This window comes from Paramormyrops kingsleyae, chromosome 25 (assembly GCF_048594095.1).
Source record: "Paramormyrops kingsleyae isolate MSU_618 chromosome 25, PKINGS_0.4, whole genome shotgun sequence".
Lineage (NCBI taxonomy): Eukaryota > Metazoa > Chordata > Actinopteri > Osteoglossiformes > Mormyridae > Paramormyrops > Paramormyrops kingsleyae.
In genome coordinates, this window is record NC_132821.1 from 24,810,529 (window position 1) to 24,834,424 (window position 23,896).

Consider the following 23,896-nt stretch of genomic DNA (forward strand, 5'->3'; position numbering starts at 1 on the left):
CTCAGACGCCACTCTGTGAATCGCCTTTACGCGTCTCCCCGGGCGATGATGAACCATAAATACGCAAGAAGCGAAGTGATGCTTCATCTGCCATTTGCGCAAGTATGAGTGCAGACACACACACACACGTAGACACACAAAGAGTGTGGGGTTAAGGGCCTTTGCAGGGATGTGACTAACTCAGGTCAAGACTGGATAAATTAAGTAAAACGCCTCTATATCCAAAGTCATTGTTGGATAACGTAAGATCATAGCGCTACCAAAAACAAGAACACACACTAAACGGAGGCTGTTTTTGTGGACGTGGAAGCTGGCGTTAGCAGTAATACCAGGGGAAACGACCGGACCAGGTCGAGTCACTGAGATCCAGATACGGTAAGGTTAACAAAACCACCAGCAGAACGGGGGCCAGCAGAAGGACAGAGGTCCTCTGTTAGACGCCGGTGTTGGGGGGGGGGGCTTTTTCCCTAGCAGTCTTGTTTAAATTACAAGCAAAATAAAAATAAAAAAAGTTCTGAATTTACGCTAGTTCAAATTCGCAGCTGGAAAGAGAGCTAAAGACTGGGGAGGGCTTCAAACACGAGATAGGGTTACTCTCCGTTTAATTATACCTCCTTCTTCCATACATGCCATAAAACAATCCCCTCTTTCATCTACACACTCGCCGACTGGCTGCTCATACCACAACAGACGCCATAATTTACCATCCTGTCTGATATGCTTGCTTTCTGAAATCATTTAAATAATAATTCCACCACAGCGCATGCTATCCTTTCTTTGAAATCAAAGCTGTTTGGTGACAAATCTTATACTAATAAACTTGTTTCTAGTACAGCCTCTACCACGATCCAAAATGCTGCATAAAATACTATTGTTCCCTTGCTGTTGCTCTGGTATTACGAAAAAGTGATATATATTTGCATTTGTATTCTTACACATCACACGTTTCCAAAAAAAAAAAAAACGCAGGATTCGCCTTTCAAATGCAATTTTAGAATGTCAGACTCATTTTTAAAGAAAAAAACTATAATAGGCTGTTGTAGGAAAGCAGATGTAGAATGAGAGTTTCTCTGAAGAACACAATAACTGTTATTGTCCCAAATACACTTAAAAAAAAAAAAACATTCTATTAAAAAGAAACCAGCATATTTCACTGCATCTGCGATGTGGAAACCCCAGCCAGTACATTTCTACCTTTGTCACAGCAGGAATCTAATGTTTATAATCAATTGAATGTTACCCTTCTATAAAAGAATTTGGGGATAAGTCAATAGTACAGGATTCAATACGAGAGATTATGGCAGAAGAGCCTTAAATAGTTTACGGTGTCAGCCCATTCTGGCTATCGTCTCCTTATCTCTCGCAAAACATCCACTTGCATAGCAGCATTCCCATGATTCCCAGCGGCCAGCCAGGCTCGGAAGCTCACTCCGGCCTCCGTAAGCGGCGAAGAATACGCCGCGGTTACGAGCCAAACTAGCAGCTCTGGGAAGGGGGAAGAACAGTCCTGCCCCAGTTACATTAAAATAAAGAATTCATTAATTGCACCTTGTACAGAAAGTCCATGTAACGGAACAACAAACGCTGGACAGGAGGCAGGGCAGAGTTATATAATAAAAGTAACGGTAATCAAGTAATTCTGTCCAGATGAGCCAAGCGCTGCGGCTCCCAGCTGATCTCCCTTGATTAACCACCATCTTAATTCTTGTCACATCACACTTTAATGAATTCTAACACCAGGCTTTTCAGCATTAGACCTGCTAAAATGGAACTCTGCTCAGCCCAGCATATAGAAGCCAGAATATCTAGGACATTCTTCATAATGGAGCTACACTGTTTGTTTAAGTATTTATTTTCTGCCTCACGCCGTGTCAGCCATATGTTTAAATGTATGCAAATGATGCCAGACTCCATACTTGTATGCTTTTATATATATATATATATACATACATACATACATACATACATACACACACATTACACATACATACACATGCACACACATACACATATATTTTTATACATATATTACATACACACACAGTTTTACTGAGAATGAGAATAATAATAATTGCTAGATGGTGGATTTACTTTGTGTTAATGACAGTATATTTCACCATGCAGAATACCAGCAACTTCTCACTTGAAACCTTCGAAGGGGTTCAATTCGTCCGGTTTGTAAATGAATCGAGTGTCAGGCAGCACGGATCGTGGGTATTTTTAACAGGGCAGCGCCGTGTAGAAGCAGAAGCAGAAGCATATTTTCAGACTGAGAGTTTGATTAAAAATGGACAGGGGAGATTAAGCGTCACGTTAGAAGGGACGAGACCGTGTAGGCCTTTCCCAGAAAGAACTCAAAGACAAGCAGGCGACCGTGCAGAGATACAGTGACACATAAATTCATTTCTTGCATTTATCCCCCAGAGCAGCTGACAGGTCAGGGCATAAATTTTACATTTACTCGCTCATATGATCGCTTTACCGAAGGTAGCTCCTTTTTTTAACCCATATTTACTCATTTTTACAGATGGACGAAGATGTCAAACTGAAAACCAGCGGAAGATGCCAGGCTAGGGGCCGACTTCTGGTCCAAAACGTGGGCGTAGAGACAAACAGAGGCACCCAGACGTGGCCGGAGTCCAGCTGTCTCGTGCAGGAGGTTACCCGGAATGACTGGTTTTCTGAGTGGAATAACCTGTGATTAACCTGTTTAATAAATAAGATAATTAAGAGAGGCGTGGGTTAAGGATGACTAAGCCTATTGATGTCTGAACATCATATTTGTAAAAAATTAAAAAGGTGACGTATCACTAAGTATCTGAGGTGTTAAGGTTTCCTAGGACCCAGTTTGGACCTTGGGTTGAAAGGAAAGTAGGCTAAAAATACCGGATCGGCTTCCCGTTCAGCTAAAAACCCAGGGTGTCACTCTCCAGTGCCAAATGCACACTTATACTCTCTGATGTCTTCTTCAGCACTGTTTCTGAACGACATCATCTTTATAGAATGAAGAAAAGTCTTGTCTAGACATGTCTTACGCTACTCACTTGTTAACTCCCTTCGACTGGTTGAGGGAATTTTCCACGGTTTCCTTCACGGTGAAGATGAGCTACTCTGTGGACATCAATGCTAACAGCCCCTTGCTGCATGTTAGCCATCTCCTAAACAAACAGCTCTGTTCCTCTCGATGCTCCACTCCCCCCCCCCCACCCGCCCCACCCGTGTCTGAAGCTTTTTAACGTGCCATTTTGATATGCCACAAGCGAATCACTCACATCTTACTTACAGTATATTTCAGCCTTTTGACATTTTATTGATAGAACTAATTTAACTTCCTACTAATTCAGAAGCACTTCAGATGCATGCAACTCGCTTTTTAGAAACACGCTAAATAAACGCAAACACATAAAAAATAATAGACAGGATTATTAATTGCTCCCTAAGCCTACATTCAGTGCATGCAATGAACAATTTTATCTTTTAAAAAAGAACAGGAAATTAAAAGGACATTCAGAAGGAGAGTCCACAGAAAGCCAGGCGAAAAGCTCTCGCTCTCTCCTGCCTCTCCTCATGTTTTCGATGCTTGTGAGGCATGGGAACAGATTTCGGTGTGTTTTTTCTTGCCAGGCCCCAGAAGAACACACTGTCGTGAAAAGTAAGTTCTTCCAAGCCATGGACACAGATGCATCCTTCTAGTGTTTATTCCAAAAGGGGGGGGGGGGTCAATCGCCTCATTAGGCATCTACAGTCCTGCTCAAGCAACATTACGGTGACGGGGCAGATAGCGAGATCCCCCCAGATGCAGAAATTCCTGCTACGTTTCGTCCGCGCCGCTGTGCACAGTGTCCTGCGATTCCCACGCAGAGTTATTCTGCATAATTGTTGGAAAAAAGGCAGCCCTGTGAGTGTCACAAGACGAGATCACGACGTAAACCCACATAAGCCAGGTACAGGAGAGAAAAAATTCTTTTTTCTTTTCCATGAAAAACTACAACTTGGACGGGTGGACACTTGAACATATTGGAAGGTCCATGGAATGTAGTGTTAGGCTTAGGCCTTCGTGTTCAGCCTAACCCTTAATGTTCAGGCTAAGCCCTCAGTGTCCTGCAAGGTTATCGACATGTACAGTAAGCTCCAAAGAGACAGCAGTCCAAGGCAACAAAAAGACAGAATGAGGACTGTTATTCTCAGCTGGATTAGTTGGAGAATCATAGGCACTGTTGTATCTCATTCTGCTGGGCAAATCCCCCCCCCCCCCACACACACAGCAGATGTTTCGGTGGGGCGGGGGTGGGGGGGGTCTGAGAGGGGTTTTCAGTATATCAGAATGTTTCTATGGGGGGGGAGGTTGTTATGTTTCTGCAAGGGGGGCTGTCAGTATGTCAACATGTTTATGCTGGAGAGGGTGGGTATGTTTATGTGGATAGGGGGGCCGGTATGTGTCATGTGGGGGCGTGTCGCTACATTTCCGTCTTCACACGTTTATTAAGGCCTCAGCGAAGCCTCAGCGTTCTGTCTGCGCGCTGCGTCAGTTACACATTCAGACCGGCACCGCGCTGCCTCGGCAAGACTTAGGGTGACCTCAGAACAATTACCATTATTTACCTGTGGCTACGAAAGTCAGGAGAGCACTTCTTTTAACAATAAGGGAGGGGGGTGAGAACCACTCGTTCAAAACATTTCGGTTTTCAGCGAAACGAAAGGAATGCGCGCAGAACAAATGGAAATGGCGCCCGGCAACTTATAAGCCAATCAGCTTCACACTAAACCGCAGCCGTCGCATCACGTACGTCCTGTGATGTCTGCGCCCGCGCTAAACAGGACAGAGCGGTGAAGCTCAACTTCCTCTGCCTCGGAATCTGCATGCAGGAGGGAAAGAATTTTCGGTTCCTTCCTCTAAAGGTCCGAACGCAAAAAAGCGTGCCGTGTCACGCCTTAATATTTTAATAATTGGTTTCGTATGTTGTAAAGAGAGACTGGAATGGTCAGTAGAGATACAGTATGGCACTCTAAATGGAACGGTTACTGCTGCATGCACGGAGAAAAAATAACCAAAAACACTAGGAAAAAATGCTATCCTTGACTGTGTAAAGAAATTAAAACAAATTTAAAGGCACTGTTTCTAAATATCCATAATTATAGACATTAATGACTGCTTGACTTTCAGCCTATAAATGGTCTGGGCAGACTGGACTGGCCTGGCACCTGTTAGGTCATGCCAATCCAGCCCCGTGATTCTTATTGTCCTCTTTCTGGAATTTCCTCTGATACAGGTGCCACCATAAACAGTACTTGTCACATGTACATCTGCGCAGCAGATTCTGCATGCAAAAAAAGAAAAAGAAAAAATCTCGTCATTAATCTCATCCATTTAAGATGCAATTAATTTTTGGTGCGGTGATTCAAAAACGCATATAACATAGCCAGCTTCCTCCCTCGAAACGCCCTTTGCTTAGTCAAAATGCGCAGAGTCACGTTTCGTCAAAGTGTAGACGGCAATTAGTCCCTTCAAGCCCCGTGGGCCAAGTCTCAAACAGAATCTTTCCACTGTCCCTCTAAAAACTACAGAAACTCTTCTGCCAACGCCTGAGCAAGATTGAAAGTTATTTAAAGTCGAAGTATCCAGGCCGTGTGGGTTACAGGGAAACGATAAACACAGAGTTAAGCTGTATTTTTCATTCATACGACCGTGACAAATGGAAACATTCTTGGAGCGTGTTGTACGACAGCCAAATTAAATAACGTCCAGTTTGAAAGGACGGACCAAGTTTATCACTGATCGAGAGCAGAAGCAGCGCAGATAAAGGAATCCCCCCCCCCCCCCCCAAAAAAAAAAAAAGAATACTGTTTTATGTCCTTCGACGGAAAGTAGCTTTGACATGAGGAGAGTCAGCAGGTTCAGAGCAGTAAGGTAGTCTGGTCTTTCTCACAATGCATGCTAAGAAGTGCTCTTTACCGCACACTGTGAAGGGAATAGCTAAAGAAAGCTTTCAGGCAGTAATTGGATTACTGAGTAATCTGAAAACAAACTGACTAAGAGGCGAGGCACTTATCTAACAGAGAAATGGGATTTGACATCAACATGATATTTACATTGGCTCTCAAGTGTTAAGTGTTTGCGCTGAGCGCCTCTCACGCTGGCCAAAATTGTGTATTTTAGGTCATCACATAAGTCGTCGATAACTTTAATGTCACGATCACGATTCTCATTATGCTAATATGCCCAGAGAGCAGTGATCGAGGCTATCGCGAAATATTTACAGCGTTGGCTACTAGCCCACTTCAGCGTGCAGTAGTTTCTCACTAGCCTAAAAAAACCCTGCTGCTAGCATTCAGTGACAGTCTGTTCAGTCTCCTGTTCCCTGTCTGGCCTTGAGGATTTCTTTTACTTTTTTAGGTGAACCAATCATCCTAATTTCACCTATTAATAATCTCCACCCCCAACAGCAGTAACTGTTGACTTGGAGGTAAAACACCAACACTGGCCAGGAATTCTGGGTCAAAAGAGTAAACAAAGGCATCCATCGTACTACATAACTAGTCAACGAGTACCAACAGAGTAGCTGTACTGTTGATGCAATGATTTAGCCTTGTGACTTCAATGGGAAAGCTCTGATAAATCTGCTTCAGATAAATGGCAGCCTATAATTTGTAATAATCGCTCAATGGACTTAAATTACGGAAGAAAAAAAATTAACGTCTAGCGCTTCTGTTTTTTTGGGTTTTTTTTTTATAAACCATAATGAGCAACATTCAGCAACGTGTCCTCTCTCATGGCATCAAACTTATGTACAGGAACAAACTTCACTTAACATGGGCTGATCCATTTATCACTATGATCATTAACTCATTTACATTTTCAGTTACCATTTGTGATTTCAGCTGGTGAAGTCTACAAATGTTTGACCTCGATTTAGTCATTTACTTAGGAGCGCAGAAACGTACTTAATCCATCTATCTTCTGACCGCTTATTCTGAACAAGGTCGCGGGGGAATCTGGAACCTATCCCGGGCAACACGGCACAGAGCTGGGATAGCAGACTGTCACACACAGCGGGCGACTGGAAGGCATTGGTAAGCCTAACTGCATCCCTTTGTACCACGGGAGGGCACCGGAGACCCCAATTCAACCTATGGGACAAGATGGAAATCAAATCCCTAACTCTGAAGGTATGAGGCAATCGTGAACCACCATGCCTCCCGAAACCATTCTTTACAGTAGCTAGTTCAATTTTTCTACATGGTATAATAATCTTGGTTGTTTTGGCAATGTATGGGTCCTACTGGATGAAACCACAAGTGCTGCTACGAGGATGGAACAAAATATCAGGCTGATCTGTTGGCTAACAGAGACTGCCCATAGCCCGCTACTGCCTACCAAGGGAAGTCCCGGCTTCCCGCAATGGCCCGGAGCCTCAGCTTACAGGACGAAGCCACAGGCCCCATACCACCCCCATGCAAGTCCGAGTGGCACCCACCTCAGGTTTCTTGGCTTCTGCAACAAAACTCTGAGAAGAGCCAGAGAATTTCCGGCCTCATACCCCATAAGCCATACACTGAAAAAAGTGATTTTGGAGAGTGGTAAATATAATCTGTGGAAACCATATAAAATTTACATGATTATTGCAGCCAGCCAACGAATTCTAAAGTAATGGGTAAATTCTACATATGCTACCCATTCGTCAACAGTAAGAACCATCACATAGAAAAATGCAGTAAAATATACCCCCAAACCGTGAGTTTTTTTTGCTTTAAATTGCGCATGCGTCACCCCGCGTTTTTGAGTGAGTGTGGGCGACACTGGATCCTCTCTCTGGCTGCCATCGAACAGCAGAAGTGAAGGTAAGCTATTTACATAGGAGTGCTGTATATATTTTTTTTAATTATGAGATATTACACTTCACTTGTATTCGGCGTTCGTTTGTTTAACATGCCATTACTTGAAATTAAAGTTTGAATCTGTCGCTGGACTCGCTGGCATCACCATGGCCCGGGACACATCAAGCCGACGGTCGGCCGTTGGGCAACGTCGCGTCGGTCAGGCAACTTGGTTTATTGTGTTCCATGCGTCGGTTTGATGTGTTCAAATAAACAAATTGACCCCAGGCCAACGCAAGGCAACGGCACGTCTGCTTTCGTCACTGCTAGTTCTTTGCCATCGGTTTGTTGTGTCCCGGGCTTTCACCGTCTGCACAACTGCCGGTAAGTTGAAATGCTGTCGTGGTGTGCTTTTTACAAGATTAGTCCGCATGCATGACTGTGTCTGACCGCTGGTTTTAAGGTTAGAAACTAGTCAACGCCAGCTTTTTCTAATATATTGAATAGGCGCAGGAATGAAGCTAATTATATGAAGCATGAATATTAATATATATATATATATATATATATATATATATATATATCTCAGCCCACTCCATTGCTCTGTGATTCCCCCCAGATTGACAGAAAAGGAATACCAATAGAAAGTGGCCTGAAGAATTTTGATCTCTCCTTCTACCCTCTTTCCCTCCCCATTTGTTTGTTTCTTTTATTCTCATCCTATCTTTGAGAGTGAGAGCAAGCTCAAAAACTAAAGAATGTTGGTGTTCTGTTTTATCTTTATCCAGATATTTGATACTGTACATGCACAGAAACAACCATGTGGAGTTTGTGTGTGCTTTTGATTTTTAAAATAGAATAAGTGGTATGTGTTGTTTGCAGTAGCCAATTATCCAGAAACAACATTTGAAACTGTTATCTTAGTGAGTTATAAAACAAGTCAATTCGTTCATTGTTGTGTGAAGCTGTTGTACTTTATTTAGCACTTTATTCTGTGTTTTTTGATAATTTGGTGCATCATTGCTGCATATAAACAAGGCTGTTCGGTTATTTGTTATATGAATGTACCTGGACCACAGATTTGGTCAGTCACTGTTGTGTAAATCTGAAGAGACACAAAGAGTTTAGTCTAAGAGTTTAGATACAAGAAAATCTTAATGTGATTGGACATCCAGCACTGCTCTGATCTCCTCACTAATCCTTTCATTTTCTCTTCTCTGCTTCCTTCTCTCCTCACTTCTCTTTTCCGCTCTGATCTGGATGTCCTAAAACAGGGATATGTTTTATTATCCAACATTATTGAAACAACATTTGATAGATCAGTGAGTTATAAAACAGGTTCATTACTTGAAATGTTGTGTAAAGCTGTTGTGCTGCACTATATTGTGAGTGTTTCATAGGATTTTTTGGATTAAAAACATTGATCTGATGAACCATCTGAATGTCTTTATTGTGGGGGGGTACATTTTACCTTCTCTGAATAAGTAATTGTTATTAACTGATATTAATTAACTTTGATTTGAAGAGATAATTTTGACCTAATTTTAATGAGTAAGTAGCTGTTGAATATATACATAAATGTGAGGTATTGTTACCCAATTTATGCAAGTATTTAATAGCTTTTTACTTCAGATAGTTTATACTCAATATATGGGATTAAATCTACCCCACCAAAGTCGATGCAAATTGTTACCTCACATTTATTGGGTAAATTCTATAGATTAGTTTTTACAGTGTACCCTTCCCGGCTCGATGGTGAGCACTACCTGACTAATGGCTGTATTACAGGGAACTTCCATACACAAAAGAACAAAAACAGGCTATTTGTGAAGAAGTCGTCAGGCTACCAAATTCCATTGCCATGATTCGGACGACAATTATTAAGGAGGAGCTGAAGCTGAAGTCTTCTTTATTTTTTTCCTTGAATACAAAATATCGAATACTAAAGCAAACAACAACACAAAAACAGAAGCAACACCCGAAGAGTTTATCAGAACAAGATAATCATCAATGAACTCCAAATCCTTTTAGACCTAGTTACCAAAGGCCCCACACATTATTTGCGTGCGACACTCAGAAAGCTGGTCCTGTTTGTAATACATTTAGGGATGTGGCTGTATGCTAACAGCAAACCCGGACTTACAGTCACACCCAACCTCACGCACAACTTCACCAAACGCAAGACCAGGATTGCATTTTTGGAACATAAATTCCACAATACTTCCATAATACTGAAAAAAAACAAGGCTCAAAGACTCTTGGGGCTTTTTTTTTTTTAATTACCTTGTTTCAGTTTCAGTTATAAGTTTTCTTTCCCACAATACATTGAAATCAGTGTTCGCCAAATACGTTCTGGGATGCAGCCAGAGAACCGCTATGGTTTGAAACTAAACGCATCACTGCTCTGTTCAGGCAGGAACGTACAGTAACAGCAGGGGGCCCCAAACAAAGGCTCACTGTCTGTTTTATATGTTTTTTTGCCTTACAGAAGTTTACCCTGGCGCCACCTACCTGCACCTACACCCTCATTAGTTAAGTAAAAAAACAGCAAAAGTAATACCAAGTCACACAAGACCAGAAGTCCGCACCGCATTCATCGGTCACTGCTTCACCGTGTATAAACGGGGATATCGGCGCCATCCGCAGTCGCGGTTGAAACCAGGGGAGAGGAGGTAATGCGAGAGGTCAGAGCGTGAAGATGCTCATGTCCAGGTGGATATTAGCTGACCAGATTGAGATTGCTGAGTGGTGGAATTCAGCCAAGGCCCCAGGGTGACCTCTACTCCGCAAATAGTGCAACGGGAACCTTTCCGGGACCACAGTGAGTCAACGGGAAGACTCTTAGCGATGTACCATGCAGGGCTTTGGATCGCTAGATCTTTAGCAGGCGATGTTGATCTCACGCTGTTCACTTTACGCAAGCATGTTCCTACCACTTCGAGGAGGAGAGAGGGGCTGGTCCCTCTCAGCCCACCGCCGACGGAACGAGATTAATCACAGCAGAGCTGCAGAGGAGGGATGCGGAGACTCAACCAAATATCAGGGTCATGGTTAACACAACGCTTGCATTTTTAAAAAGAAAAAAAAAAAACACACAGCATTCTCGGTTGACTCTCAAATTTCGTAACATTCCTTCAAACTTCACTGATTGCGCTGCTCATTATACTCGTTTTTATGATTCAAAGTTACAGAGATATTCAGGCTATTTTAATATTTACCCGTAATGTCCCAGAATCCCTGAGAATGACACATACATCACCTGCACCAGTCCCAGTAGGGCAATGACATCATACGCATGACATAATTCCTAAACTGCATTAGCAACATTTACTTTTCACCTACTGTATGTGTATTGCCGTTGCATATATTCCAGCTTATTCTCTAGCTTTTGTTAGTTTTTACGTTGTGTCTGATTTGACTAAAAAATAAAGAAGATCTGTGCTGAGGATATTCTTAGCCTTGATTGACCGCTCAGCGGAGTGCAGAACAACCAGGCCCCATAATCTGGACCCCATCTGCCCTATTAAAACCTGCCCCATGAACTGAATTCACTTTCGTTTCAGACGGGTCTCCCGAAACAAAATGTAACAATTTCACTCCTAATCTGCAGCACCTGTTGCATATTCATAGGACATCTAATCTACTCAATTAAAATTAAATTAATTATATGAACAGATGGTATGGACAAATGTGTACAATAGATTTGCATGCTCTCATTTGCACACACAAGACACAGATTACACTGCATATTTAATGCTGCAGGCAGATCATATCTGCAACCGAAATGAAGGAGTCATAGAAAGACAAAAAAATTAAGCAAAAATTAAACAATTTTGTAATGTAAAAATATTGCATGTGTAATATGCAGGAAATATTAAATGCAAACACACACACCTACCAGCATTCACAAGTCTCTGTCAAACATACTCATTCATTAAAGCGCAAAAGGTCCAAGATGCATGCATGCGTGAGAGATGACACAGTGATCAGGAGTTGTGTGTGAAGCCATGAACAGCATGTGTGTGAAGGTGCGAATGGCATGTTTGTGAGGGTGTGGACAATGCATGTGTGTGAAAAGACACAGACGGCGTGTGTGTGTGTGTGTGTGTTTACGCGTGTGGAGTGGGTGCAGTCAGTGTGTGTGAGGGGAGGGTGTGGTCAGCATTTTTCCGGGGGTGGGGTGCGGACAACAGTGTAACATAAACCATGAGGTTGGCATTGTGGAAATGGGGAGGTCTGTTCCTCAAAGAACCTCAGGAGAGCAGTTCTGATAAATGCAGCTTCCTGGGAGGTAGTCGGGGGTGGGGGAGGGGCTTCCAGCGATTATAATTCGTCCCAGTTGCATGTGATTGGTCAAAGTCCCGAACCTGAAGGCACGATCTCCCACACAAGCAACACTTTCGCAGGATATCTATGGATACAGTTCTGCTATACTCAACCGTCAGTATAAATAAAATAGGCCCAAACCCTCCATTCAAAGACACAGAAACACTATATTTTTAAAAAACATTTTTAAAGCTTCTTTTCATACGTTCAATTGACAGTAGTGTCACACTCCTGAAATTATGTCAGACATAACGTGTTTTACTGACGTCTCTTTTAAACAGCTTTCGTACAAAAGACATGACCATTTACTCAGCACTGACTGAATTCACATACGGTTTTGAGGTGTCTTCTACGCGCATTCAAAAAAAAAAAATCATTAAAAATATATTAACAGCAGCAATAATAATGATGATATTCAGCTGCATTAAAGAAAGGGGATTTACATTCCAAAGTTAGTTTCAGCCATTCAACTAGCTCAATATTTGTACTAAAATGATGTCATACACATGATGTCATCGCCCTTGTGGGAATGGAGGAGATGATCTTCTGGCCGGAAGTGCAGGACATTTAAACACCAGAGTACCTGGTGACCCTGAGCGTGTCATATGTTGCTTTGAGAACCCAAACTGCATTAGGTCCAGGCGTCATGCGGCACGGCCGGCTGCCCAGATCCGGTAAAGAAACAGCCATTGATTTTCGTCCATGCACCGATCCCGACTGACAGGCCTCCGCGGCCGCGCCGAGTCACGGACAGACCGCATCCTCGGGAGTCAGCACAGAACGGCGCGACCTGCCCGTCCCCTACGCCGCACACAATGCGGAGCTCTACACCCTTCAATGTGACTTTAAACAAACCAAAAATAAACCCACTCTTTTCAGTTTTTTTGCCTCCAAAAGACAGAGAGCGAGAGAGAGCACAAGAGAGGGAGGGAGGGGGAGAGAGATGCATAGTCATACCAATTGTGCCCCCCCACAAAATAACGGAGGCTGTTTTTCACAGGGTGGAAATGTTGGCCCGACCCTGAGGTGATGTAGCGACCTTTCTGCCCAGCCCCATCCCGCATTGGGTCTACCACACACGTCGCGCATGCCTCCTGAAGCGACCCCCCAGTGCCGGCTGGACAAAGGCCGCAATAAAATGATTACAGGAGAGGAAAAGGGACCTAATGAAAGCCCTTCCTTTCCCGCAAACATAAGGGCCAATTATCCTAACGGGGCGCCATACGGCCAGGCCACCGGCGTTGCGAGTTCAGGGGCCTTGTGGTATCCCCTCCAACGCGGTCATTATTCACAACCACACCTCAGACCGAACACAACCACGGAGAAGGAGTGTAACCAACAATGCCACTGCAATTCCTGCACATTGACCTACCTTCCATCTTCCACAACAGCAAATTCTCCACATTAGCGTATTAAAGTTTATATAAATGTAGTCTACAGAAAATTAGACCTTTCCGGAATAACTTTTAAATTACATATTTCATATATAATGCACAGGATATGGTTATATAGGCTTATTTACTCAGTTATTGAGTATAACAAATTGGTTTAAGCAGCTCGCGGTGCCGAAGCAATAAAACAACATGGGCACGCTTTCCTAAAATATATTTAATAACGGAGACAGAAAACTGAATCAGGAGCCGGCCGGAGCGTCACATCCATCAAGCGCTACCCTCGGGTATCTGTGGGGAGCCACATGGGGAAAGGAAGCAGCGGGGGCGTGGGGAGGGGAAGCACAGCGCTGCAGAGCCTGCAGATGCACGTCGAATGCGACGACGCAATACAGGCTAGCCCTGTAAAGTGTAAAAAAACCAAGAAACAGCAGAGGTCTTGCACTGGATGCGGACTTCGGAAAGTGGCCCATGTTCCAGTGGGCGTGTTTTGGGGGGGTGGGGACAGCTATAATGGCCAGTCTGAGCCATGCAGACGGACACCCAGGAGGACGGTCCTGTCTCTGGAGTTGCCCCCTCCCAACACTTTTCACGCTATGAGAATCCACATGAAAGCACCGGCAGGCCCCCGGGACCATGCCCCACCCCGAAGGATCACGTGTGGCATTATTTTCTGCCTCATTACCCATGTGACAGCATGGCCTTCATGATGGTGGTGGTTGGGGGGGGTGAGATGAGGGTGGCCACTGAGAACGCCGCCCACTTTAGCAAAGTGCTGAAACCCTACTCTCTGGGAGGGGCCAACTGACTCAGCAGTCCTTTTCAGGGGTGCTCACATAGACGGTCGACTGGGCTCACCTTGCAGCCTCTCCACAGTTACCCCAAGCCCTCAAAAACAGGAGAGGCTGGTGATGCCCCAACCCCCCCATCCTGACTCCTCCCTGTGCAGCAACTCTGGTGGTCTGAGCGCTTGGCGCCTACAAGAACTTCAGCAAATAAACCTCAGTCTTAAATAAAAGTCTAGAAGTCATCTCTATATTTGTTTATGTTATATTTGTTGTTTTTTTTCCGTCTTCCTGCAAAAAAACTCAAGACAGGGTGACGGACCCCAGCTTAAAATCATAGAAATTTCAGTGACCGACAGTAGAAGGCCTCATTTCTGGCACGACACCGGCAAGTTCAATAAATTTCCCCAGATATTTTAAGGGTTTTCGGGGCTCCTTCGAGTGGCGAACCCTCACCATTAGGACCTGGCTTTTGCCCAGCAGAGCCACATGGGGGCAGCACCCTATTTACAGGCAAAGAGATGGTAGTGATTTAAGACTAATTGCAGGTGATGTGGGCACAGCCATGGAGAATATGCAGAGCAGAAAGGGTGAACTTGCAGACTCGTTTAATAAATTGTTCTTTCCTTTCTTTAGAAAAATGGAGACTTTGCTGTCTACCAGAAACGACGTTCATTCCCAGGGCAGCTGCTTATTTGAAATTCAAATTCTGACCCCCCCCCCCCCCCCAACCTCCATCTAAAATCTTAGAGTTTATTTTAAAAAGTTTTTACCGAAAACGGAAAGATGGTTGGCTGACAAGCCCGCAGTTAGAAGCATCACCTCACAAAGAGGGAGCCAACTAAAAATGGCCCTTGGTTGTCCGATAAAACTTTCAAACAGAAGTTTTGGGCCTATCGCTATATTATTCATCAGCACGCAGTGCTGCTAGATCAGCATTTTGCTCCCCGTTGCACCGAAGAGCATCTACGACGCACAGTTCACTGCACTGAAATAAGAACAACTCAGCAGGCAGCTTGTGAAAACAGCGCAGAGCCGCACGCTGAGACCGGGACCACGGCCGTGGGAGCGGACACTCCCGTGACCCTCCATGTTTGTGCAGAATATGACACGCCGGTGCTGGGCCGGAACATCCAGCCTCCACTTCGGGTCAGAGTCATGTAGGATGGCCTCCTCAATAGAGATCCCGGGCAAAGAGGCCTGGGGAAAATGTTGTGCTCCGTTGGGAACTCCTGTCGAAAAGCCGGCGGCACGCGTGAATGTCCGCCCCCACGGGATGGGAGATGCGCTGCAGGCAGCTCTCTTAAAACGTAAGAAAGACAGGGGGAAATCCACGATCTGCATGCCACTAGTGAGTAAGAGGACAGGAATGAAGAAATCTCTCTCGGTGTTCCAAGCACTTCACCAACAAATGCGAAAAACAACCCCTATGACCCCCCCCCCCCCCAAAAAAAAATGACTCACAGGCAGAAGAACCAGGCTCCATGTGTATTAATCATTCAAGACCAGGATGAAGCCTACATGTTGCAAACATCGACTGACAGCTACTGTGACATCCGTACAAACAGAGCCCGTCGGACTCACAGAACACAATGGCTTCTGTTGGTAGCGGACGCACGGGCCGAGTGTAACGATGCTCCTCACCATGGAAACGGCACTTCTGGCCTATTAGGACGCTTGTCGGAGCCTAATGAACGCCAGCGTGCATGTGAGCTGACGACTAGCCTGCATGGGGCAGGGGGGAAAGAGCCGAGGCTGCCGCTAGCCCACCGCGGAAAAATAGGTCAGCTGAGCTGCTCCCCTCTCGGCAGGCGCAGGGGGCTGGGGGAGGGGTACGGTGCAGAACCTCTGCGAAGTTGCAGAATCAAGACGCCGGGACGGCCCACGGTTGCAGCCATGGGCAGGACTAACGCCGCCGAGGCCTGTGCCGAGTTCTCTGCCGTTCTGCATTAGCGAACGCTAATTGTGTCTCTGCTGCATAAATGGGTACTTGCATCCCCCAGCCATGCAGCTGACTTAGCAATTAAAACTTGCCTAATGGCAGTTATCTGGGTTTCCGCCCCCTGGAGGTGAATGGGGTCGTGATTTCAGTGGAATGGCAACAACAACAACAACAACAAAAGAAAAAAAACATAGCAGCTGGATTACAGAAGCGTGCTCCCCAGAGCAAGGTCCGGAGCATGAGCGCTGTACTCACACCCGGAGTTGGAAGCCTTGCACTGCATGCGTGCAAAATGTTTACTCACTATCCACAAAAATACCCACGTTCTGACTCCAGATGTCGGCCCTGTTTATGCCTTAAGCACGGATTAAATGATTATATGCATTAGAAAGATTTATACAGTAATGGGTATTACATAAATTTGCATCAGATGAAAATATAAAACACAGAGTGTATATTTTTTTCTCCAGAAGTTTCTGTCTGTGTCAGACAGAGGTGTTAAATGAGGTCAGTTTTTAAAAGCCTTTAAAAGGGAAATAATGTATAATTGTAATGCAAGGACCACCAGCGTCTGCAAATGTAAAATAAATTGAAATTCAACTCGAGGTCCCAGTTAGTACAGTGCAGTCCACAGCAACACCCCATCACCCTCATAGATCTCGCCACCTTTCTTGCCCACGCGGGCTCCTTCTGTAAAGCAGTGGTCAGGACTTTGCAGCTGCCCGGGAGCGTGACCATAGCAACCAGCACTAAGATTTATGACCTTAGGAGACCCTGTCGACCTTCAGGATTAATGGACCTACAATCTGCATTACTGAAGACAAAAAAATGATTTGAAGCTGAACTATATAAAAAACAAACAAAATATATATTTTAAAAAAACAAGAAAAAAAAATCAGATATAAATAAAATATCTGCATCTTACTACCAAGAGAGCTGGACAAACATCTTCTGCTTTTGCAGTTAATAAAACAAACAGTAACAAAAGAGAACTGAGCTTGTTGAAAATGTTGAAATAGCAGAAGAAAACTGACCGAGAAATAAAGCAGCGTGTGGCACAGGCGGACGCCGTATCTGCGTGGGATTCTTACGTTGTTTTTTTTTTTTGTATAAAAAATCGGCAGCCAGGAACGCGGGCGGAAAAAAGCTCTGCAGCTGGCGGGAAGAACGGCGGACAGGCAACATGAAAGCAGGCATGGCGGCACTGACGGGGTGCCAGGTACAGTATATAAAAAAAAACCTGGCCAGCACCAGCGGCCCTGCCTGTGTACAGTAACCAGTCTGTCCTGTCACTGGGATGCCGCGCGGTCAACGCAAATAGCCAGGGGTTGCAACAACTACGCAACTTTTTTTTGTTGTCTTTACCGGTAAACGACCGCTTCACCGGCCGGTACGGAGACGCCAGTTCCGGTTTATCGACAAGGATGGCGGTCTCATTTCTAGGACAGGTTTTAGGCTCGAGGCACGCGCAAGCCCCGCAGCTTCCCGCCGGGTCACCATCTCCTCCCTGGGACGCCGCGCGCCATGACGAGCACGCGAAACCGCTTCACGGCTACGCGAACAGGTCGAAACGAGGCAACTGGGAGACACTGCGTGCGGGGCTAAACATTTCTTTGGGACGGAGGCTTTACATTTTCATCTTAAAAAGATTTATGACACACGCCCCAGCTTACAGTAAGTGTTGTGCGACGCTGTGTGTGGCAGTGAGCTCACAGCTCCGTAGTTTCCCCTTCCCGTTAATTGAGCCTGCTAAGCTTGACCTACTTTGCTCACCATTGAAGTGGAACAATTAATTTTTTTAAGTGATTCCCTAAATGGCTGCTGTTTCCGCCAACGTCAAAAGGACCCCTGAAATTCAATAGAACTAGCTTTTCTGTAAATAAATGTACGGCCGAAACACTCGCGTATAAAACTGCGATATTGCCTATTATTTTCGTCTGCAGAGTGTTGCACACTTTAACAATAGGTGCATATATTTTGTGGGGGAAATCTAAATATGTTACTACTTAAACTTGTACATGACGGCAATTCCCCCAATAATAAATAATATGACAGAATGACCCTGGATGGGATTAGCAACTTGATGAAATGAGGAAAAAAATATATCATCTTTTAATCCTGAACTGTAAACTACGTATAAGTTTCATCCATGTTACATAAATATATAATTTGGGGAAAAGAAGTGAGTGAGGTGAGATCACCTGTCATGCTGTGTCAAGTTCCTAGGTGAACTTAGAAGGGGGGGCAGGGTAAGGCTTGACATAAATTTCCACCCCTTAGTGTTAAAAGAACTCCACCTGAAGGAGAAAGATAGAGGAGTTAGGGGAGGCTTTTTCCTATCAGGACATATTATCTGAGGTGACAAGGCGCCAGGCCATAGGTGAAAGGAGGACACACCCACACCGCAGCACACGTGAACACTTCCTGAACGCCACCAGAGTTCAAATGAGGACACCCCCCCCCCCCCCAATCTCACCATTCCTGGCTGGCGACAGTTGTTGTTTAATGGCATGCCCAGCGGCTCTTCATAACAATGTACGTGGGAGGCTGCAGAGGTTTCAAATCTCTTACGTGATGAAAAGCACCGCCACACTACACTATGTAGAGCACGTTTGCCCGTGACTATGGTGTCGTTTGGTAGCGGAGGGACCTGATGGGACTGTGGCTGACAACTGCTCAGGGTCTCCATTCCAGAAAGACTTAGACATGCCTCCCTGACTGTGTTAAACACACTATTTACATTTACAAATGCTTTCTGAAACAAATAGAAATTGCTTCGTTTGTTTCACTTGTCTAATTTAGTTTAGCTTAGTTTCTAGTTTTTTCTATGTTGGCAAGATTTTTTATCATGTGATCATGTTTGTTGCGACTACTGATCAGTAGTCAATCTCAGACAACAGCTGAATATTCTTGGCTATCTGATCCAGTCATATCTGCTGTCGACATACTGGTCTTTGGAATCCTGACACTCATATGACTTGAGCAAAAAAATGGGGACCTCTGTGACTTAAGCTCCATTTCCTGAATGCCTGGATGACAGCAAGCAAATTTCTTCTCTGATCACTAAATTCTGAAATGCAGTTTGCAAAAGTCCTGTTTAACAAAACAGTATTTAGGTGTCCGAACAGCAGCGGTGCTGGATTGCTCTTGTTTTTGTTCTGATTATTGAAAGCTGTCATTGCATTTCACACCATGCCTACTCCCCACCCCACCAGTCTCCATCAGCAACAATGCCACAGAAACCGAACAGACAATTTAGGTGAAACTGGAAAGCAACCCCCCCCCCCCAAAAAAAAATTAAAAATAGGAAACAGCTTTGGATCTAGAAGCAGTATGTCATGGTAACCATGACCAAAGGGACATCCAGACAGACCTAACATAGGAACCCACAGAGAAGGCAATCACCTGAGTCTATATGAAACCAAGATGAAGGCCAAAAGTTTTGCCAGCAAGGGTGGACACCAATGACTCCAAGAGTCTTCCTACTAATCGTTGGTGGAGGTGTAGTACTGACGGCTTTACCATGTCATTCTCCCTGAGTTGTCAGCCAGCGATACCTTGAAGGCCATCGTGGACCAACATTTGGAGCAAATTGGATATTTGTATCCAGCAGTGTCTGAATTAATCAAATCAATGTCTTCCATTAATTTAGTATAAGGACACACGATTAAGTGCCTATCAGGGTCCTTGGAGGAATATGCGCTTTCATCCCAGTTTAGAACATTAGCGCTTGGCCGCGCTCCAAAGCACTGAGTTCTTTCCTTTTGAGGTGATGCTCTCTTCTTTTTTGTTTCTTCAGCTGCCTCTCCCCTGGAGCCATTGCACGGGCTCTGCCAGGACCTTCCCAGCAAGCTGGCTGTCAGGAACATGGAATCATTCCCCTCTCTCCTCCAGTGGGCCGGCCGGACGCGGCCTTTTTCGCCTTCGTTGCCAGGGCCCACCTAACAACACCACGGTCACCCGCACCTACTGTAAACCTTTGAGGCGGCCATGAATAGGGGCAAGGACCAAACCCCTGAGCAGAGCCAAGCGAACATTAAAACCGCAGCTTTAAGGTGCTACCATGGCTCCTTCGTATAGCCGTCCTCAGCACCCCCTGCTCGCGTCCGTTCTAACAGTCGTGGAAATGGAAGTCAAACAAGGATAGCCCTGTTGTGCCAATGGAGGTGGACGGACCTCTGGTACTGATTTTTTCCATTTACAGGCCGGCCCAGCCTTTACGAAAACAAGGACACCGGTATCGTTTGTGTTCTAATCCACAAAAGGACTCCTGGTTGAGACTAAACAAACTAAAATAAGCCTGACTTACTGTGAAAAGTACACACACGGCCTGAGCCGTTTACAGTCAACAGTTTCTGTGTTAATACAAATTGCTGAGTCACGTATGTCAGCCACAATGGAGCGCTAGGGGTAGGTGCAGAGTAAACTGGTAGCCAAGTGAACTGCAACATCACACAAGCCTAAACAAGATAAACGGTGTGCCCCCCCAGCAAAAGATACTGGTTCGAAACAGGTTTAGCCACATTCACTTGACATGTTTCACCAAAAATTCACACAACGAACGCAGAATTTACCATTGGCTGTGTTTTTTTGCCTCCCCCTCCATTTATCACCACTTAAATTAACTGTAGACACTAATTAAATTATCTGGTCTGTGGAAACACAAAGAGCCAAGCGCCTTTTCCCCACAGGATACGTTCAATCAATATGTAATTGGCCACATCTTCATGTCCTGCCAGCGTAAGCAGGCCGTATGCTGCGTAGGGCATGATTAACGGCACCAGGGGGAGGCAAGTCCCCATCCCCCAACATGTTGGGTGTTAGGCTGCATGCTCTTAGCCACCTGTTTCACCTTCATGGGGGGGGAAGGTTGGGAAGCTGTCTACGTCTTTGCATAGAAATCAAATTTAAGAAGCATTTGCACAGCGGCCAGATCGCCTTGTGTGATCCACACTCAGTCCAGCACTCTTGATTAAAAACATTAGCCCATTCCTGGGCCCCAGGATCAAAAAGCATACAGACACTTTTAATTAAAGCTTCAGCCCATTCACTGCCCCCCGCATCAATACGGCACTGGTCTCTCCCCCCCCCCCCCCCCTTCCTGCAGCCACACTGGGTCTCATACTCCCAAAAGCTCTTTTACTTTTCTTTCTTGGCTCTCACACAATGCATCGAGCTTTCGGAGAATCGCCACCGGACCATTTAAAAGTCAAACAGCGCGTGAATCAATAGCTCTGCCGGCGGCGAACGACCGGCTGGGCGGGCAGCACGTTGTGCCCAAGTAGATGCTGGCAGCTAGTGAAAAGGGGGAGGGTGTCAAGGCAACCCGTCAACCAATGAGGTTGAAGAGGTGTAAAGGGGGCACAATGGCAACCAATGAGGGCTGGCACTGAACTGACACACAGCACTTCCGACTGTCAACCTGTCTTGACATAAAGTCAAGCAGAAAGAACAATACTTGCTGGCTGTGACGGAAACAGCATCCTTTCTGTGGGTGGGCTTTGAGGTGTCAAAAAGGTATTTTGCTCAATTTTCCATTTACCTTTCAGTCCAACCCAGTAGACATACTTCCGATGTTACCAACAAAATATGAATTGTGCTTGCAAGTGCAAAACTACCATCCAACATGATGCAGAAGGAAATACTCTCATCTATGGAACAGAAACAAGAACTAAAGAGGAAGTAGGGCAGTCATTAAAGACATGAGCCAGAAGTTTGGTGGTTCAAGCCTTGGAGTAATGCTGCTGGGTAGGGCATTTATGTGAAAATCTGTCTCAAATACTTCCTTGGGTACTGGTATCCTACCCTGGGTGTACCTCCACCTTGTGCCTGGGATAAGAATGAAGTCTCACTTTGACTGAACAGAATAGGTAATCGGAAAATTAATGGATGAATGCACTTCCTTGACTTTTAGTCAAGTTTAATTTTTGATTTTTCATCAAGGACCTCATAACAAGGAAAAAGGTAATTAAATTATTACATTAAATTATAAGAACTATACAAATGAGAGGAGGCCATTCGGCCCATCGAGCTCGCTTGGGGAGAACTTAACTAATAGCTCAGAGTTTATATACAGATCCTTCATAAAGTGAGAATTTGGTTTCTGTTGGACATGACAGCACTGTTTTTCTCCTTTAAGCTGGAGCAAGCTTGAATCATGATTACCGTACTCAGCTTAAACTTATACGCCCAGTTTAAGCTCATACATGTAGACTGACAATGGCTTTTTCAATGGGGCCGTGTACAATTGCAGATGTACTGTAGTTGCAGTAACTGGGGGGGGAATAAATCATTTACTGAACCACAACCGTTTGGACTGACGACTTGCCAATACAGGAATAGCAACATGACGCCATTCCAAAAAAACCAGCAGGATCACATTCCTTTCAAATAAATACTTAACTTATCAATAGCTTTTCGGTTACGGAGAGACAACAATGATTTTCTCTGGTCTTTCATGTGTTCACCAATGTACACAAACTCTATCTCACGTAGACTGGGGTACATGAATGTCGACACTCATTATTCATTATTTCAAGACAGCCATATTACTGGGCTTTTGACCGTTCAGATTAAATCAGTAAATATGCCTTAGGGACACTAGGTTAGGGCCATAGAGCAATGTGAAGGTCAGTGGTTCATAGCTTAAAGCTGTAATATTAACAAGCGATAATAAACCTTGTTTTCCACATGGAAAGTGTCAGTGAAAATACTGCATGTCAAGGTGAAGACCAGTATAAAGTAAGGGAAGTTAGGTTGATATGGTAAACATGCAGGGGTCCTGTGGTTTCCTTTGCTATACGCTACCCGTGCTCTGCATTACGCCAGGGGTTTGTCTGTGTGCCACCAGAGAAACAGTAGCATTATGACTTAGTGTTCTGTATAGGCTGCATGGCTTGTTCCCACAGCTTTATTTTTCACATGATCTGGCTGAAGACAAATGTAGGCAATGGGTCATTAATACTAGATCTAAGCTTTTGCTCTTTAACAGGCAAACCTCACAAAGAATTATTTACATTACAGGCTCCGCAAGCTCTTTTTTGGAAATGATAATTATCATCAATCTGCTCTGTACACACATGGTTTCCAGATCAGCAGCACAACGTTCCTTCCTGGTAGACCGCAATGAGCTTTGTTTGCCTAAAGTGTTCAGGTGTGGACGATTCCGTCCAAACCTCACACAATAAAGACACAGTTGCCGTTTCCCGATTCCGACAAACCCCGTGCTCAGCTGCCCTGCAGGCGACTTGCTTCCAATGGAATTTAAAATCTGATAATTCCATATTCAAGGCCTGCCAGCAGACTGACACAAACACCTACAGTACGTGTTCACGCGGTTTTTCATCCCCCTGTCATCGAGAACACAAAGAACCGTCAGCCAATGGGGCCGTGACTCATCTGTCAGAAACGACGGAAGATGTCCACGAAACAAAAGCTTTTATTCTGTTAATTTGCCTCCTTTTATTAATACAGACCTAAGAAGCCGTTCTAAAATTCACTGCAGCCGATGTCATCAGCCGTTTCAAGTAGGGATGGGACAGCCATGAAAAGACACACATGTCACTCTTTCGTGCTTTAATTACCCTCACTTCTGATGTGGGCTCTGCACAGAGCTTCACCCTCCACTAACTTCTCCT

The 23,896-nt window shown here is 44.7% G+C and overlaps 1 protein-coding gene and 1 long non-coding RNA gene across 2 annotated transcripts in view; one reads left to right on the forward strand and one right to left on the reverse strand.

Annotated features, from left to right (window-relative positions):
* Positions 1-23,896, reverse strand: part of nr3c2 (nuclear receptor subfamily 3, group C, member 2) — a 64,652-nt gene that overhangs the window by 35,758 nt on the left and 4,998 nt on the right. The window lies entirely within an intron of this gene.
* On the forward strand, positions 7,556-9,244 carry LOC140583087 (uncharacterized). Its single transcript, XR_011985878.1, has 2 exons — positions 7,556-8,199; positions 8,435-9,244. It is a non-coding gene; the product is annotated as an uncharacterized lncRNA (long non-coding RNA).